The sequence below is a fragment of the Ambystoma mexicanum genome, chromosome 10 (assembly GCF_040938575.1).
Source record: "Ambystoma mexicanum isolate Mex_15411 chromosome 10, UKY_AmexF1_1, whole genome shotgun sequence".
Taxonomy (NCBI): Eukaryota; Metazoa; Chordata; class Amphibia; order Caudata; family Ambystomatidae; genus Ambystoma; species Ambystoma mexicanum.
In genome coordinates, this window is record NC_090932.1 from 1,104,844,568 (window position 1) to 1,104,863,701 (window position 19,134).

The following is a 19,134-nucleotide window of genomic DNA, read 5'->3' on the forward strand; positions in this document are numbered from 1 at the left end:
CGCAGGCCCTTAACCTTTACTGCTGTAGGCGTGCAAAACACTACCTCATAGGGGCCATGGAAGCGTGGTGCGTTCCACCTCCGCACAAAACTTCTAACATATATAAGGTCCCCAGGCATTAGCTGTAGTAGTTTTTCAGGCAAACCGTTTTGTTCAGTCGCGTTCCCCTCCTCTCTTGTCGAGGGGGGGGCTAGTTGCTTTGAAATTACGCGCGCTGCCCGTGTCAATTTTCGCAGGTATTCTGTGAACTCCTCCCCCAATATGGCTGCGCTTCTGTGTGCATCAGAACGCTCACGGAGAGGCGAATGCGCTGTGTGCATTCTTCTTCCCGTGACGATCTCGTGCGGGGACAAATGGTGATCCTTACTTGGCTGGTTTCGTAGCTCAAACAAGGCCAAAGGCAGGCAGTACATCCAAGTCTTTTTAAGGGAAAAACAAAGTTTTGATAATCTGCTTTTTAACAGGCCGTTTATCTTTTCTACGACGCCATTACTTTGAGGATGATAAATCGAACATAATTTGTGCTTTATTCCCAGTAATGTAGTCACTTCTTTAAAGAGTTCATTAACAAAATGCGTCCCGTTATCTGAGCGAATAACGTCGCAAATTCCCCAGCGCGGAAACACTTCCCGCACTAGGAACTTCGCGGCGCCCTTCGCGTCAGGGCGGGCACAAGGGCCTGCCTCCACCCACCTCGAAAATGGACATACAACCACAATCATGTATCGAGCCCCGTTACACCTTTCTCCCATGTCTACATAATCAATGTGGAGCTCTCTGAATGGGCCACTTGGTTTTGGTATCGTACCCCTTAGTGTACGCAATGTCATACCTGAGTTGTAAATTTGACATGTCGTGCATTCTAGAGCTAACCTTGTGACGTGTTCCTGGAGGCAAGGTGTAAACCAATCTTCTTGTATCTCTGCCATTATGTGTTTCTTTGTGTTGTGTGCAGGAAAGTGTAGTTGTTGAAATGCTATTTCTAACAGCGTGATTGGCATTACCACTTTTCCTGAACTCTCTTGTCGCCACAATAAATCAGTCGGTGATTTGCTACATCCTCTCTTAGTCCACAGCAATTTTTCCTCTGCACTAGCTCCCTCTTGCAGCTCTACTATCTCCTGTGTGGACATCATGTTGTATCCTGTGGGGACTTCTTGGCTTGCTGTGTGGTGCAACATGTACTCTCCTATTTCACCTTTTTGTAGATATGAAGCTGCTTTGGCAGCGGCGTCTGCTGCCGCGTTCCCCAAAGATACAAAATCTGTATTGGTGGTATGAGCTTGACATTTTACGATGGCCACTGCCGTGGGGTCTTGCAGGGCCTCAATCAGTTCTTTCAATAATTCTGCATGCTGGACTGGCGTTCCGTCTGCTCGTCGGAACCCTCTCCGCCCCCACCGGGCCAACCCGCCGTGAACTGTTGTTGTCATGTATGCTGAGTCTGTATATATGGTCACTGCGCACCCCTTGGCGGCATGCAATGCTTCTATTAGCGCTATTAGTTCTGCTGCTTGCGCTGAATAGTGTGATGGGAGGCGGTGTTGTACTAGTATCTCATATTCATCTTCCTCTAATCGTACCACTGCCATACCCACATGCTTTTCTCCTGTCTCCATGTCTATTGATGCTGACCCGTCCACAAAATACACCTCACCCTCGGTCAGGGCATTTTCAAAAATCACTTGATCCTTACTTTCGTCACCTGTGTACGTGGCGCAGTTGTGGTTTTGCATGTCCTCTATGGTGCATGCCTCTGTGATGAATGTGGCTGGGTTCACTGTTTTACATCTTACTATATGGATGTTAGCGCTGGACAGTATTATCTCATATGCTGTGGCGCGTTGTGTTGTCAATGTGCTCTTTGTTCGCTCTAATATTGCAAAAAGTGAGTGTTCCACGAACAGTGTCACCGGGCAGCCCATTACTATCGTGGCACTTTTTTCAATTGCGAACGCGGCTGCAGCTAGGGATTGCTCGCACGCGAAATGACCTTGCATTACTGCGTCTAGGGTGCCGCTGTAGTAAGCTAGTGGTTTGTGCCCTAAGGATGTTTTCTGTGTCAGTACTGCTGTCATCAATGTTCCTTTGCAGTGTGAAAATAAGAAGAACTCGCGCCCATAATCTGGGTTTGCTAGTACTGGAGCGCTTGATATCAGCTCTTTTAGTGAGTTAAATGCTGTGTTCGTCACCTCTGTCCATTCTATGTGTTTGTGTTCTTGTTGTGCTTCTTTCAGTGCCTGTAGCAGGGGCCTTGTGTACGCCGCATAGTCCAATATCCATGCTCGGCAATAGTTACACATACCCAGAAATTTCTGCATCTCTTTTACTGTTTTGGGCTCCCCAATTGTTCTAATCGCCTGTGCCCTGTCTGGTATAATTCGCTTGCCATCCTTTGATATCAACTGACCCAAGTATAGGACCTCCGTCAGACAGTATTGTAACTTCCCCTTGTCCACCTTGTACCCCTTATTTGCCAATAATGTCAAGAGTGTTATCGAGTCCTGTCTGCATTCTTCCTCAGCCTGTGCACAAACCAATAAATCATCAACGTACTGAATCACTGTGCTTTCTACAGACAAATTCCCCAGATCTTCATGTAGTACCCTGTTAAATATGCTTGGGCTCTCGCAATATCCTTGTGGTAGTCTGCAGTGTTCGAACCTCCTTCCTCCCAATGTAAATGCTGTCAAGTACCTGCTCTCTTCTGCCAAGGGAATCGAAAAGAATGCATTTTTTAAGTCAATTACTGTGAAGTGTGATGCTATTTTTGGAATGTTGCACAGTATTGTCGCCGGGTTCGGGACTAAAGGGAACTCCTTCATTACCACATCGTTCAATGGGCGTAAATCTTGTATCATCCTCCATGAACCCCCCTTCGCTTTTTTGATTGGGTAAATGCATGTGTTGCATGGGGAGTTTGAGGGCACTATTATACCCTGTGCTAGCAGTGCTTCTATTGTCTCTCTGATCCCTTCTTCTGCTTCTCGCGACAGTGGATATTGTTTCACCCGGGGTAGTATTGCTCCTTGTTTTACTTTTATCACCACAGGCTGAACTTCATGTAGCAACCCTACATCGTGGGGGCCATTAGTCCATAAGTTAGCGGGTACTGAACTCATGTCTTCATCAAAAAATGTATGCGGTGCTCCTACTACCGCCATTAGTTCAACTTTAGTTTGTCTGGCTGTAACTACGATGTCGCAGGGCATTGCCAGTTCCATCACTACTTCACCCTCTCCCTCAGTGTCAGAAAATAGCTCCTCGTCCGAGAGCTCTCTCAGGGGGATATTTGCATTTGTACACAATACTGTCCGCCACTCACACCCTTCCATGTCAATACCAATCACGCATATTCTGTTTGCTGATACATGTATTGCATGCAAATCCAATGATAGTACTTCCCCAAGAGCAGTGTCAGGGCTTGCTATGGGACGAAAAAGGAATTCTGCTGGTATTCTCCACTCCACCCTTTTTAGTTCTGGTACTATGAGAGCCAATGTTCTCATGCCTTCAACAAACATCTCCTCATTTCTTGGTACCCCTCTGATCTCTTTTATTGTTGTGTGGCCGTGTATTACTGCTAATATACGGAGGGGGCATATGCCTGGCGTTGAACATACGATGCCGCTCCCTGTGAATGATATGGTCATGTTTAGTTTGCTCAAGAGATCTCTCCCCAGTAAGTTGATGGGAGAGTTTTCATAGTACAGTAAGGGTGCTTTCACTGTTTTACCCCCCACTGTCACATCCAATACCTCTGTGTAAGGAACTTCAATTACAGCCCCAGAGAACCCCTGCGTCTCTAACGTTCTATTAGATAACGGGAACCGGCCCTCTCTAATGCATGATTTCTCCGCTCCCGAATCCACCATGAATATGAATTGCTTGTCTCCTATCTGCGCTCCTATCAATGGTTCCTCTGATGCATTGTGGGTCGTAGACAGTACTGGACACGCAAGTGCTCTCTGTGGGCTGTCCTATGCGGGGTGTCTCATTGCCCCCCCTTGATCGAAAATATTCCCCGAAACTACTGACACTCCACTGTAAGGTGCGGGGGCTGGTGCCCCATTAGCTCCTGTGGCGAAAGTATTACCAGGCGTGTAGTGCACATTGTCATTATTCTGTGGGCTGGTTTGTGTTCGGTATTGATGTCCGTGTAGTTGTGCGTTACTCCTTTGTACTACATTGTCTGGTTGCTGGTATTGTCCCATGGGGAGGCCGTAGGGGCTTCCTGGATGGGGGTGTCCGTACTGTTCTATCTCTTGGAAACCGTTGTTTTGTCTGCTCCTACATTCCCTTGAGTAATGCCCCCATCTCCCACAATTCCAACAGCTCCCCTGTGGACCTCTGGGACCCTGCCACCCATTTCCTCCCATTCCTCCATACCCTTGTCCTCCTCTTCGCCCCCTGTACCCACCTCTTCCTCCTCTTGGGGCCCACTCTTGCCACGTTGGACCTCCGTTCTGCTCCTGCTCTGTCCACTGTCGTTGCCCTTGTCCTGCCCAATTCGCTGCTATTCTTCCTTGTATTGCTATTTGCCCCTCCTCTCCTTCCTCTCCCTCCCGTATGAGTGGGAGTCCCGCTACCGCTGCTGCGACCTTCACCAATTTTGATTGCACCAACTTCGCCTCGTCCGCCAACCTTTTCTGTGCTACTTCCCTCTCTCTTTCTTTGATCCTTTTACAATGGTGTACTATTATGCTTTGGATCTCCGGCCAGCCTTTTGCCTCAACACCGGCTATTTTATCTAGTGCCTTTTGCACTTCCTTTGGGAGCCCTCTTTTAATGATGAAGTAAAATAGAGACGTGGATTGGTGCCAGGGCGTACCCGTTTCCGCTCTCCACATCTCCTGCACCCGGAGAATGTAATCCATAGCGTCCTCCCCATCATTCATGGTACATTGCATTACTGACTGCAGATCAGGGGTATCTGGGAAAGTTTCCCGCAGTGCGTCCCACACCCTTGCTCGCACGGTGTTAAAAGAAGCCCCATCATGGCGATCACACTCCAAAGTTACAGCTGGAAAACCCGCTTTAGCCCACACTCTGTCTGCCTGATCCCCTACTGAGGACACTAGTAGGCTTTTCACATCGCCTACTGCCAGCGGTATACCCGCGGTATGTTTTTCAAATGCATATATCCACTTGCTTGCCCCTCCTGACAGCTGTGGTAGTAATTTCATTAAGTTAGCCTTGTCCATCTGAGCCCACGGTATATAGTTCGGCCTCCCACCTCCCCTGTGGAGTAATGGTAGTTGTAATTTCCCTTTTGCCGTTGCAGCTTCCTTTTCCTTAGTCACTGCTGACTCTAATGACGCCATCTTCCCCACCCTATTTCTTAGTCGTCCTATCCATTCATCCTCTATAGTCCCCAGTGAACATGCCCCATCTAGCTCCTCGCCTTCTCCTCCTACTGCCATGCTCAATCTATCACTCTCATCCCCCCCTCCTCTGACATCACATAACAAATCCTCTCTGATCCCTCTCTCTCTCGAGACATCACCAATGCTTCCTTCTGCTGTCCCTACTTCTATTATCCTGGTCGGTTCTTCCTCAATTCTGAACAGTATTTCCCCCTTTTTCCATCCTTCCTCAATTTGTCTACTTTCGCTCGACGCTCTAGACGTGCGTCCAGATTGTGTGGGGGCGCACGCTGTGCGTTCACATATGTCTTTTATTCTTGAGAGCTCATCTCGTGCCACTGTAAGCCTCGACTCTAAGTCACTCGTTAACTTCTCTATGTCCACTCTCTGTGTGCCTCCCTGGGTGTGCTCTCTAGTGTTTTCGTATGGTGGGGGTGCAGTTGGTCTTTGTGGCGTGCTGGTTGAAGGGGGAGGCACATAAATCGGGTCGCTATATCCTGTTGCAGGGGCTGGTTTAGGTAATATTGGGTACAACATAACCACTTCCGCAGGCTGTTCTGTACTTAACTGTTCCTTTTCCTCTCGCGGGATCATTAGTGGATTGTCTGTGGTGGAGGGTAAATCAATATTTGGAGCTGGAGCTTTGGGTGGGGGTACTTCCTCAAACAATCTCCAAAGATCTAATATCTCCTTCCTGTTCTGCCATTTTTTTCCCTTATACTTAAGGCGAATACATGTACATACCATATCAAGAACGCTTTTGTCAAAAGACCCTCCTTCTGGCCAAATCTGGGGCAACCCCTCCCCTTTCAATTCTGTTAACCATTGATCATGATATTTATTTATGCGTTCAGCATATCCCGGCAAGCTCTTGCAAATGTGTGACAAGGGAGTTTCAGCCCCCATCCTTTAAATCGCTAGCGCTACCTTGTTCGCTTTCGTTACCTTTTATTAGCTGTAAATATGCGTATGTATTCCTTTATGGCACAGACAAGAGCGGACCTCTTAAAATTATCACCCACCGTTATTCACTGCACAAATCTCTTCTCACTCACCATATCTCATCTCCTTCCCATTCCCAGGCACTCTTATGTGATCTCACTTGTAATTGATCAAGTACTGGTTATGGCCACACTCTCTGACACCACCTCGCGGCCACCCGTTCGTCTCTCACACTCGTACGGTGCGCGCACCCTTCACAATGCTTTCCACTCACACTCTTTGTCTTTCTCCTCCCTTTCCTCCCTAACCAGCTGTCCCTGTTTTCCTGCTAAGGTTACTGTGTTCACGTCTGTACGTGCCACTACTGAGTCCCCGCTTTTTAAGATGTTCTAACTTCTTTATACCCTTCTCATTTTCGCCCCCTACCCCGTGGAAATGGAAAAACAAGAAATAGAGAGAGAGAGCACAATCACTAAAAAATATTCCCGGTGTCTCCTTTTGCTAGACACCAATAACTTATTTCTCACTTCTTCATATATTCCCAGTACTAGTCTAGATAGCACTATGCGGCGCCGCCTTCCACCCCCTCTCGGAGCTAGGTTTCCGTCACTTCTACCACGTCACTTATTTCTTACTCCTAATGGCCATATGCAAAAGAAAGAATAAAGAAAATTTCAAGACCCGTCTGTAGTAGACCCCCGATATTCTTCTCCTCTACCTGTCCCCGTTCTGTTATTCCCAATTCCCTTTCTTTTCCCCTTGACGATCACTCGCACTCGGTACTCACGTGCCCGTCTTGAACCGATACTCTCCGAAACTGGGTCCGTCCAGGCGGCGTCACCGGTAACTCAACGGTCAGCCCCTGGCTCCGGCGAGCGGCACTCAAAGGGGATTTTTTTCCAATCGGGATCCCGTACCCTTTCTCATTGAGTGCGCACTTCTTATTGTGCCGGTCGCCGTTGGCGGGCGGCCTCCCGGAGACGGCTCACCGTGCGTATCCCTTCTCGACCGGAGATTCTCGTGCCACAAGGGGGTCGTTTAAGAAGGAGTTAGGAAAAATAGTTTGGAGATATCACGCTATCGGGGTCACCACTGAAAGGAAGCGCCCCCAATTCAGCACGATCCTCCCCGCAATGAGAGACAATAAGGGACTCTCCCGTAGTGGGAATAAGACCAAGACAGAGTGCGGGTGAGCGTAAGTGGGAGTTTATCCAAGGATAAGGCATGCAAAGAACTCTGCAACCTACGAGAGCGCTCTGCCTGACAATAGCAAAGACAGGCGTATTTCTAATACAAAAAACGTCATCAACACCTAAACACTATAGGGGGCACAAGTCAATTGGGATTGGGTGGTGTCGACTAACTATAAGTGTTGCTGGCGCGGGGTTGGTCTTGGCGGGACGACGTCACTGGTCAGCCTCGTGGGTTGGGTTGGGCCTGGCAGGCCGGCTTGAGGTCATCCATGCGGTGTTGATGTGCTGGGGCAGCCTGTGACAATAACGAATACCTTTCCTGTCTCATTTGCCCTAGGCCATGCACACTACAGTTATTCAGAAAATGACATTTACGTTCATTAATAAATCGCTTCACTAGCTTATCTTATAAAATAAACACAACACATGAGGAATGCACCTCGTGAGAGGTCTGGTGGTTGTTGGTTGGGGTGAGATTTACCTGAGTCTTATTGACCGGTATTTTAGGTCACGGGACGGGGCTCTGGGACCTGGGCCGAGTGATACATGTCTGTCTGCTGCGTTAGAAGTTATTATATAGATGGGTCTCTGTGTCTTGTCCCAATGATGGGGGTCGTCCTTACACGGGGTCAGGATTCTTGGGGGGGTTCGTGGGGATTTATGAGAGGGTGCTGGTAGATCAGTGGGTTCATCCGTGGGTTTATTACCGTGCTGTAAATAACACAGGTGGCGGGCTGTGGCCTTGGTTGCGGCGCCGGGGCCTCTGACTCTCTGAAGTAACGCCAGCTTGGTTGGGGGAGGTGAGGGAGCGCAGCACAAGTCTTAGCTTTTTTATCTGGCAGGCTTGGTGGGGTGGGAGAGGGAATGACCTTGCATATACTCACAAAGGTATTTTCCTCGTGCGTTGCTGATCAGTGAATGCAGAAGTTTTATACTGTTCTGCCTCATTTTAACGTTATTCAGACACACATATATATATATATATATTTCATTTTCGTTACACATTTCTTTAATACAGTCGGTTCCAGTACCTTTTCATTACCTAACATTATGTTCACTACATTGTGTGCGTATTGTATGTACATTAGACGTTATACGAGGGATATCTAGGTTATGGCCTACAGAGATTGATGCTCGCCGCTTTGGGTGATTCAAAACATATATGAGTTCAAGTTTCTACATACTATTGAAAAACACTTTTACAAATAGAGGTTACACGTTTGGTCAACATCTTTCTCCGTGGTTATAGCAGCATTAGTCCAGACCTGGAGGGATATCATATAACGTTACATTTTTATGGTTCGTTCACATTTTAAACAGAGGTAGTTCATTAACACCAATACTTGAACTATTTTCTACCTTCTTCAGATAGTGATGCTTCAGCTTTTTTCCCCGTTGCCCCGGCCTTGCGGTCTGGGTCATACGGGGTGCAATATCACATTGTTACTAATATAATGTTGCCGTGTTGGCATCTCGGGTTTAGCTCATCTCCGACTTTCTCATGGGAACGCGCTCGCAGCGGATCTGCCAGGGCTGCTGAGGCGGCAGAGATGCATGAAAGGCCCTCCAAAGGTGGGGGCCTCGTTACAGTGTGCTGAACTCACACCATGTTTGCTGTGCACGATGGCGTCTAGGCCTAACTTAAGTTTCGGTAAATGCAAAGACAGGGTGCGTGTGGGCAATGTCGTCGGCGGGTGAACCCCCCTCCACCTGGGCCCGGGTGGCATGAGGGTGCTCCCACCGAGCCATGGTCCTCACCTGGGGAGGGAGCTGTAGGTGAGGAGGGCCTCGTGGCCATTCCTCCCCTACACATCTCAGCCTCTCAGAAACCATGCATGAAGGTTGAATGGCTTGACCTCTGGATCGAGAACCTGATCCTCCTCTTGCGAGAGAAGGTCCTCTATTTGTGGAAGATGTATTGGAGGGCAGATGGACCTGTCCAGAAGGTCCGGGTACCACCTCCTCCTGGCCCAATCCGGGGCAATTAGGATCATGTGTTTCCCTAACTTTCTCAACCACCTGATCAAGTGAGGAATGACGGGACTGGAGGAAACTCGTACAAGAGTGGAAACTCCCAGTCCACTACTAATGCGTCTCCTATAGCTCCTCTCGGAGGAAATTCCCTGGAGTAGTACAGTTCGCACTTCCAGTTGACACTGGTTGCGAACAGATCCACTTGAAGAGTTCCCCAAAGGGTGAAGATCTCTTGAAGGACTTCCTGAGCTAGTTCCCACTTGTGGGACACTGTGCTCTGCCTGCTCAGAGCGTCTGCCGCCATATTCTCCTCCCTGGCTAGGTGAACGGCGACAGGGAGATTCCTTCTTCAATTGCGTTCCCTCTCTGCACAGTTGTAGTGACCCTACACCTCCTCTCTTGTTGAGGTAGTATACAGTATATGGCTACTGTGTTGTTCATCATTATCAGGACATACTACCCCATACAGAGGGCAGAAAGGCCTTCAGCGCTAGTCTGATTGCCCTCAGCTCCAAAAGATTGATATGTAGTTTTGACTCTGATGAAGACCAATGACCGCTGACTGTCAGATTGTTTTGTGGGCTCCCCACCCCGTGAGTGAGGCGTCCATCACTACTGTTATCTCTGGCCATGGTTGCCAAAAGGATTCTCCCTTCAGAATGTTGTCCTTGCGGGTCCACCACAGGAGACCCAGTCAACCCTGCTTGGAACTTGAAGAAAGTCTCACATGTTTCCTGAGAACTGGGACCATTGTGTTCTGAAGGCCCATTGAAGGGATCTCATTCTCAGGCAGGCCTCTGGCACCCGAAAAATGCAGGATGCCATGAGGCTGAGCAACTTCAAAAAATCGTAGGCCGGGAGACGCTTGGCCCTCTGAAACTTGAAAAACCATCTGCAGAATGTCTAGAGCCCTCACCTCGGGTGGCAAGCTCTTTCCCATGGTTGTATCCAGTATAGAGCCAACAAATCTACCAGGGACTGGTTAATTTTAATAATTAACAGAGCAAAAACAGTGCCCTAGAACTAATGGCAGAGATAGAACTTAAAATTGACCATCTAAAATCTACAGCTATTCTGAATACATTTAAGAAGAAATTAGAAGACCTGGATGCTACCATTAAGGAATTCAAGGAGATCAATCTCACTAAAAAAATACAAAAACTAAAAAAAGATATTGCATCGTTCACCCATGAGCGTACTTACTATTATTTCCTGGACAGCCATTACGATGTTATCCCCCAAAACGAACAACAACAATCGCCCAATCAAATACGAAAATGGCGCCAGCCAAGAAGAAACCAGAAGTACAATACACCTACAGCCTGGAGCTTCTCAAGTGGAAGTTCCGAAGATGATGTTAGACCTAGCACGTCAGGAGGGCACGAATGCAGCAACTCTCGAAACCGAGAACGATCGGGAGATAGACAAGTCCAATTTCAGGATCAGTACAACCAAAGAGGACAGGATAACACAAGGAAGCCTTTTTTAGGCCAAGGTGGCAGAGGGAGAGGCCGAAACAGAGGACACAATCAAGACTTCGGCAGAGTCACAAGGAGCAGGGGGAAAGGATTACCCCAACAGTAGATTTACTAGTGATCAACCTCTCAGCACACCCTCTTACTCTAAGTGAAACTAAGGTCCTACAGAAAGGGCTAAGTTTCATGTTTACGGCACGACATGACGCATTCCAAATGAGAAATAGCCTAGCGAAACCTATGAGGAAAATCCAATTACGACAACACTTTGGTGAACATGATGCAGAACAAGATGTCAATAGACAGAAGGGCACCACTGGACTCCACCCAAAATCGACTTTCTACCCACAGAACATATCTGCTGAATCCATCACCTTTGAAAAGGAAATTACTAAAAAACTGGAAATTATTGAGAAAAACAAAGAAACTACTTTACAGAACATTTCAAAGGAAGAACGCCAAGCCCTAAGCGCACTACGTAACAACAAGGAGGTCATAATAAAACCAGCAGACAAAGGAGGTTCTATCGTGGTCATGAATACCGTTGATTACGAACAGATGGTGACTAAACTTCTTGACAACAGGACCCATTGCCAAATCTTACCCTGCGACCCCACTGAAACTCTCCGCACTCTGATCAATGGGATCGTGGAAGAAGCAGCGTGTGAAGGTCATATTAGTACCCAAGAAGCATTTCTCTGTCCTAGATTCCCCAAAATTCCAACTTTCTATGCACTACCAAAAGTGCACAAGGGAACCCTACCGCCACCGGGATTCCCTATTGTGGCAGGGATACAGTCATTTTGGAGCCATTATCCGAATTCGTGGATTTCTTCTTGAGACCAGAAATCCCTAAAATGCGGTTTTACCTGAAAGACACTACCAGTATTTTGAAGATGGTTAATAACTTACCATTTGACCTGGAGACACAGTATCTAGTAACTCTTGATATAGAGGCTCTATATACTAATATACCGAAGATAGAGACCCTGCAAATTGTAGAAAAAGTTCTCCGGGACTTGAGCCCCACTTTGGACATGCCTATTCAATTCATTCTCCAGCTAACAGAAATAGCACTCACAAGGAATGTTTTACTTTACAAAGACACCTTTTTCCAGCAGTGTTCTGGGACTGCAATGGGGGTGACCTTTGCCCCTTCTTAGCTAATCTCTACATTGCTCACTTCGAAGAGAAACACATATACCCTGTTACCAATCCATTTCTGCCTAAGATCGCAGTATGGACTCGGTATATTGACGACATTTTTACAATCTTCACAGGCGATTCAATCGCCCTTAACAAATTCATGGTGTGGCAAACTCTAGAAATAGATACTTGAAATGTACCTATAATGCCACTGAACAGGTAACACAATTTCTGGATGTCGAGATACGTACAGAAGCAGGTAGCTTGAGTACAACGGTATTCGGAAAACCTACAGACTGTAAATCACTCCTGAAAAATTCAAGTTTCCACCTCTCTGGGATAATTTGCCCTTTGGCCAATTTTTACAGTACAGGAGAAACTGCTCTAGTCTCCAGGAATATGACAGCCAATCACAAATACTCAAAGAACGTTTACTTGAGAGAGGATACCCGAACAAGATAATCAGGCACGAGATATCACCTTACAACAAAAAACAAGACCAGAAGGACAGAAAACCATTACTGCAGTTTTTGGATACTCCACAAAAACCAATATGATCAAAAGTAAAATCCTAAAACTCTGGCCGATCCTGCATGTGGGGGACGTTAATCTCCCACTGCATAGGTTCGCAATAAGAAAAAGGAAGAATATTCGAGACACCTTAATGCACTCTTACCGAGAGCCGAGTGATAGCATGCAACAAACTACACTATGGGACAACATGCGCACAGTTGGACACTCCCCCTGTGGGCATTGTAATGTGTGTACCCTCACCACATGCACTAAAACTTTGGATTTGGGCCTACACAGTATGGAGACAAAACACGTTAACAAATTGCTATACGGCAAAAGTTATATATATGATTAAATGCCCTTGTAACCTTATGTATATAGGGATGACCAGCAGACCAGTACAAAAACGGATACAAGAACACATGTCTTGTATAAGGACCAAACGAGAAAATGCCCCTTTAGTCGCACATTTCCTACAAAAAAAACATACAACACAGGATATAAGATGGAATATTGTGGAAAGGGCAAAATGCCCTAGGAGAGGAGGAGACGTTGCTAGCATGTTGCTGAAACGTGAGCAGAATTGGATTTTCGTCTTAAAACAGACCACCGAGGCCTTAATGAGTCCATCCCATGGCAAGCCCTGTCAGTAATAGAATAAAACCTCCCACCACGCCTTATATACAAGACGGAATTCACTTGCGGGCATCCTACCTTAACACATGGGGCGAATATAAAATATCTATCTGAGGCCACCGACACATGAAACAATAAATAATCAATTTTGTAATTGGACATAGCAAGTAACTTTACCTCTGTGTGGGCCTTCCAACTGCCCTCATATGCATGCGTAGTAACATTACACTACTTTAAAATATTTACTGTAGAGATGCCTTCCCCATTAACGTTTTAACGTGGAAGGTGCGCTATACATTGATGTTAGCCTCAAGATTCCCATCATCTTTGTGGCTTTCGTGTGGATAGGGGTTATTGCCTGACCTGTCTGGTTCACTTTGGACCCATGAGGTAGAATGAATCGAGACAGCATTTCCACTTCCGGGAGAGCGCCAGCCCATACGTGAAATGTAACATGTGACTGTTACACGTGATACATCGGGGACGGCCGCTTATGTACATCTTACACCCAGACCCACGTACATACAGCTCCTGACACTGTGAGGGACTGTTTCATCTTGGAAACCAATAAGTACCCGCTGCGGCACCGACATAACGAGTGCGCTGCTTTTAGCCCCTCTGAGTATATATCTCTATTGTTTTTCACGGCTGCGTGGAAAAACAAGCAGCTGGTTTTCTAACATGCCGACAATTTAATTACAAGATGCCAATAGCCATAAAAGAAAATGTATATGGCCACTTACATTGGCACCAGTGCTTTGGCCCATACAATGTAACTTACTGATATATTATCCCATTCCAACAGGACTGAGGACTACTGTAAGAGGGTCATAATGGTACAAACTTGGGCACCGGCAAGCTATATTTTTTATTACTGTGCTTGATCTTATATGTAGGCCTCCCCCAAAGGAGACTATAGACACATGCCAATACATATAGATTTAGAGATATCTACTCGAGCACCTTGTGATCTTGGACACACAACTATCATAGAAGATTGAGGGGATCTACATCTACCCATCGCACCCCTACTGTGACTCAACCTGTTGTCTTTACAGTAACAATACCATGAGGTTGTCGCTGAACACACGGGGAGAACAGTCCGTTTTTACAGCAGATTTTGCCATCTAACCTGAAGCACGGTATATGGAAGGTCAGTACATTATTACATCTGTTGTACTTGTGACACTTCCGTCTACAAATAAGATAGAAGAACTTATATGTTAGTAGCCTTGTGTTTTTACCGTTCGAGTTACATGTGTATTATGTTCATGTTTCTCACTTTCACTTTAGCATATAGAGATACATAATCTACACTGCATACTCTAAGCAATTAAGCCTGGAGCAGTGATTGAGGAGTGACTCTGGATTATCTTTGTTATCGTAGGTTCTTCTCTTGAACTTCCCTGTATATGGCGATAAGAAGCGTGGTAAAGTATATACCCTGTGGCAAGACTGATGACCTATTGTTTGAAATTACCAGTGTTTCTTAGAAGACTGTGCTGAAGAAAGTGGTCATACTTACGTTAATACCACTGAAACCGGTAGACAGTGGTTGTGACATGGTGGAGGCAAAAACTAAACCTACCTACACCCTGAACAACCCTTGTGTTTTTTAACTTTCCCACACTCTGTCTAGTACTAAGCATCCTCCAGACGGATGTTGTGGGTCGTTATTTGTTTGTCTTTGTTTAAAAATCTCACCCAGATAGGTAGTGCCAGTTACATTTCTTTCCTGGCATTCCTTCCGAGGTTTGAGCCATTAGTTCTTAACCTGAGTTATCCTAGTACTATTCAGCCTGTCTACGGGATATTAAATCATTATGTACCCGAAGTAGAAGGTTGACCTTTTAGCCTTAGGTGTTAACCCTTTTAACACTCATCTGCCCATATCCACCCATTAGGATACCAGTGAACTGCGACAGACAGGGAAATAACAAGTTTTGGATTGTTATTTTTCTTCAAAAATGATTTCTCTTTATACTCTTTTTCTGTCCCTTTTCGATAAGCGGTCCATCAGCGCTTTCTAGGGAATCCTCCCCTCTGGGACTAGGTAGGGACAGTGAGTTATTCGATCTATCCTTCTGTCTTCGATACTGACCCTGTAACTCCTAGGCCACTGTGTTTCTGAGACCTTCTGGTATAGGGAAACCTTACTGCATTTTTAAGAATCACACACAGTTGTGTGTTGCCCTCCTTTTTGTGTTAATACACCTGCCTGTTAGGGCATCACCCTGCATACTTTTTTTTACAGTGCCCTTTGTTTTGTGACTATGTATCCAGTACAGCCCAGATGAATTGGAGCTTCTGAGAAGGTGTAATTTGGGACTTCTTGTAATTGAAGGAGGAGCCAATCTGTGAAGTGAGTGGAAGGTCATGCTGAGATGATGCATGACTTGTTCGGGAGAACGCATCCTGATCAGCCAATTGTCCAGGTAAGGGTAGATGTGAATCCCCCCTCTCCTGGGACTCGCTTCCCCCACTGCCATCAATTTGGTGATAGCCCTCGGGCAGAGGTTAGCCCAAATGGCAGAACTCAAAACTGATAATGAGAACCACCAACGGCGAACCTCAGGTATTTTCTGTGCTTGAGATGAATTGGACATGAAAATAGGCATCCTGAAGGTCCAATTACACCATCCTTTCCTGGAGTTGGAGGGCCTGAAGGATCTCAGAGAGTGTGACCATCTTGAACTTGTCACTCCTGAGCAACTTGTTCAAATATCTCAAGTCCAAGATGGGTCTCAGTCCTCCGTCCTTTTTGGGTATTAGGAAGTATGGCGAATACCATCCCTTGTTCCTCTCTGCTGCAGGCACCGGTTCTATATCGCCTTTCTCTAGCAGGGTTAACATTTCCTGCACAAGGAGCAGATCCGGAACCCTCAAAGAGCAGTTCCCCAGTGGATGGTTCTGAGGTCTCTGAATGAAAGGAAGGCAGTAACCATGGGCTATGGTTTCCAGTGCCCAAGCATCTGCAGTATTGTCTCGTCATTCTTGCAGATGTTGAGACAGCCTGCCTCCCACTGGTGATTTGTAACTCAATACTTCAGAGAGGTTTTGAGGCGGCTGATGCAGTGGCTGATTGTAAAGATGCCCCTGCTTCAGTGGACTTTGCACCTCTCCCTCGTCTACCATGAGGGAATCTTCTTTGGCCTCTTTGAAGAGCCATTCCTCTCACTCTTCCAACTGAGGAGTAGTGGCGAAAAGACCTACCCCTCCGAGGCTGTCCACTGGGGAAAAAGGGCTGAGGCTGCCTAATAGCGGCACCTAAAGATTTGTTTGCTGCCTTTTAGGTCTGCAACTTCTCAAGGCTCTTGTCAGCCTTGTTGCCAAAAAGGTGAAACCCGTCAAAAGGCATGTTGAGGAGTCTGGATTGCACATCTGGCGCAAATCCCAACTTCCTCAACCACTCAAATCTGCCTATCACGGTAGACACGACTGAAGAGACTTGCACATGGCTTCTTTGCCATCTCTAACAATAGCCAAGAACCAGTCTCTTTCTCCCCTCTCGGGAATGTGCTCTGCCGCCATGGAAATGCGGTCCCATAGAGTGAATGAGAATTTTGCAAGGGCACATGTGGAGTTGGCAGATTTTCAAAGTCATACTCCCTGCAGAAAATACTTTTCTGCCCATGCATCTACTCTCTTGTCATCCCTATCTGGAGGGGTAGCAGGATAAGCTGTCTTAGACAGGTAGTCGGGGTCACTAAGGCAGTATTTTTTTGTCAAGTTTTTATTCACTGCCGGATTAGTTTCTGGCATCTCCCAATTTGCTGCCACCCTTTTTTGGAGAGCAACATGGAAAGGTAATATAGGATTAATCTGCCGACCCTTATCAAGGATTTTCATCAGATCATCCTGTTTAAATGTAGGGTAGGCCTACTCCGCCCCATATAGTCTACCACTTTTGACATTGGCTGTCTGTTTGAAGCGGTTTATAGTCATTTGGTCGAAAACAAAAACGTTGAACGTCATAATGTCGAAAAAAAAAATGTCGGAAAAAAAAATGTCGCATTTGTTTTAATACGTTTTTTTTCAAAATGGGGGGGTTCACCCCAACCCCCCTTTTTTATTTTTTATTTTACCCATTTTTTATACTTACCAAACCCAAAAAATACATATAAATAAAAAAATAATAGATTCAACTTTTTTTTTCGACATTTTTTTTTCGACATTTTTGTCATTCGACTTTTTATTTTCGACATTATGACTGCACACTGTATGAAGCATCTGCATGCTCACCAGCCTCAGGTCTACCGAAATCCAGTTCAGAAATAAAGCTTTCAGGCACATTCAGTGTGCCAAATTGAAGACCAATTGGGACATCAATGTCTGAAGGTTCATTTTCCTCATAAATTGAGGTAAGGGACTTGAAAAACTATTTCCTTGGTAAAGGAATACAGGTTTTGTCAGGCATAGGCATCGAAGGTTTAAGAAATTCTGAACTCATCGCTTGAGGAGTCGTCGATTTCGGCTTCGATGGCACCATTGGCTTAAATGGCGCAGTTGGCATCGACGGAACGACTGGCGTCAAGGGCGCAGTCGGCATCGATGGCGCAGCTGGCGTCGACGGTGTAGCGGATGTCGAGGGCCTAGCTGTCATTGAGGGCAAGGCTGGCGTTGATGGCGTTGATTCTGTCGATTACTTCAACCTCGACTTATGCTTGTGTTTACGGCTCAAAGGATCCTTCGATGACTGGAGCTAGCACAAGAGCGGGACACATTTCATTTGAATAGGGTGAGTTCACCCACCACGCCAGTTCGGGGGAGCCCTTGAAAGACTTCCCTAAGCTGGCAGGGGAGAGGGTTTAATGGGGGACCAATGTGGCACCCCAATCAACTGCATGGGTCGCCCATGACTAAAGCCGGCCATGAGAGAGAGTGGGATTCAGAATCCAACCATAGGCTAAATAAGGCAAGGATTGCCTTCTGAGTCTCAAGACCAGGGATACCCCAAGAAGTAAAGGGTTCCTGGTAAAGAAGGCAGGATATCTCCCTAAAGAGTGGTACATATGAAGAGCCAGCAGGGCGAGGGCAAAGCCCAAAGGTACCGGACCTCAAACAATCTTTCCATCTGCTCCACTCATCCTCAGCCTTAGAACGAGTGCAGGATAGTGTGCCATGGCTACACTTACTTGGGATTTACAGCCAGCATGTAGCACCGGACTGTTTCACACGAAAACACCATTAATAGCATGGACTACAGTCATACAACAACTGACTTTCTCAGCGAGGTCCTCAGAAAAGCTCTACTGATTTCGCCCCTGCAAGGTCTGTAAAAGAATGCAGCCCTGCCCTTTTTATTGAATACATTTGAAATGTTTTTCCAACCCTCTTTGAAGAATGGAAATTCATTTATGACAGCAGGGGGACACACCAGTGCTGCCCCATGTATTTGTTTTATTTAATGGAATTGTTTTTTTGTTTTTTTTTATAACGCGCCTACCACCGTACCGCTTAGCAGGGTAATTCATAGAATTTCGCAGAAAAGTGTCGCAAGCGGCTGGCGCAGAGTGTCCGCGTGCGATTGTCTGCGCCAGGCACGTGCGCTAAAACCGATTTCCGCGCACAGCGTGTTCATGGATTTTAGGCTCCCAAACCAGCCGTGGCGCAGAGTATCGCAGCGACCCTGCAGCAGCGCCAGTAACGCCCCAAGAACGCCCTCGCGCAAGCTAAAGCCATCAAAATCGCAAAATCATCGCAAAGGGCTGCGCTAACCCTGGACCAGTTTACAGGGCTGCCAAACAAGGAACGCAAAGCGGGTAACGTGCATATCAGGGGTACGCGTGAAGTTATACACGCGATTAGCCAGGGTACGTGTATTACAGGGGTACGCGGGAAGTTGAACACGCGATTGGCCAGGGTACGTGTATTACAGGGGTACGCGTG

The 19,134-nt window shown here is 46.5% G+C and overlaps 1 protein-coding gene across 2 annotated transcripts in view; it reads right to left on the minus strand.

The window, feature by feature from the left end:
* GCK (glucokinase) overlaps positions 1 to 19,134 on the minus strand; it is a 406,174-nt gene that overhangs the window by 363,851 nt on the left and 23,189 nt on the right. The window lies entirely within an intron of this gene.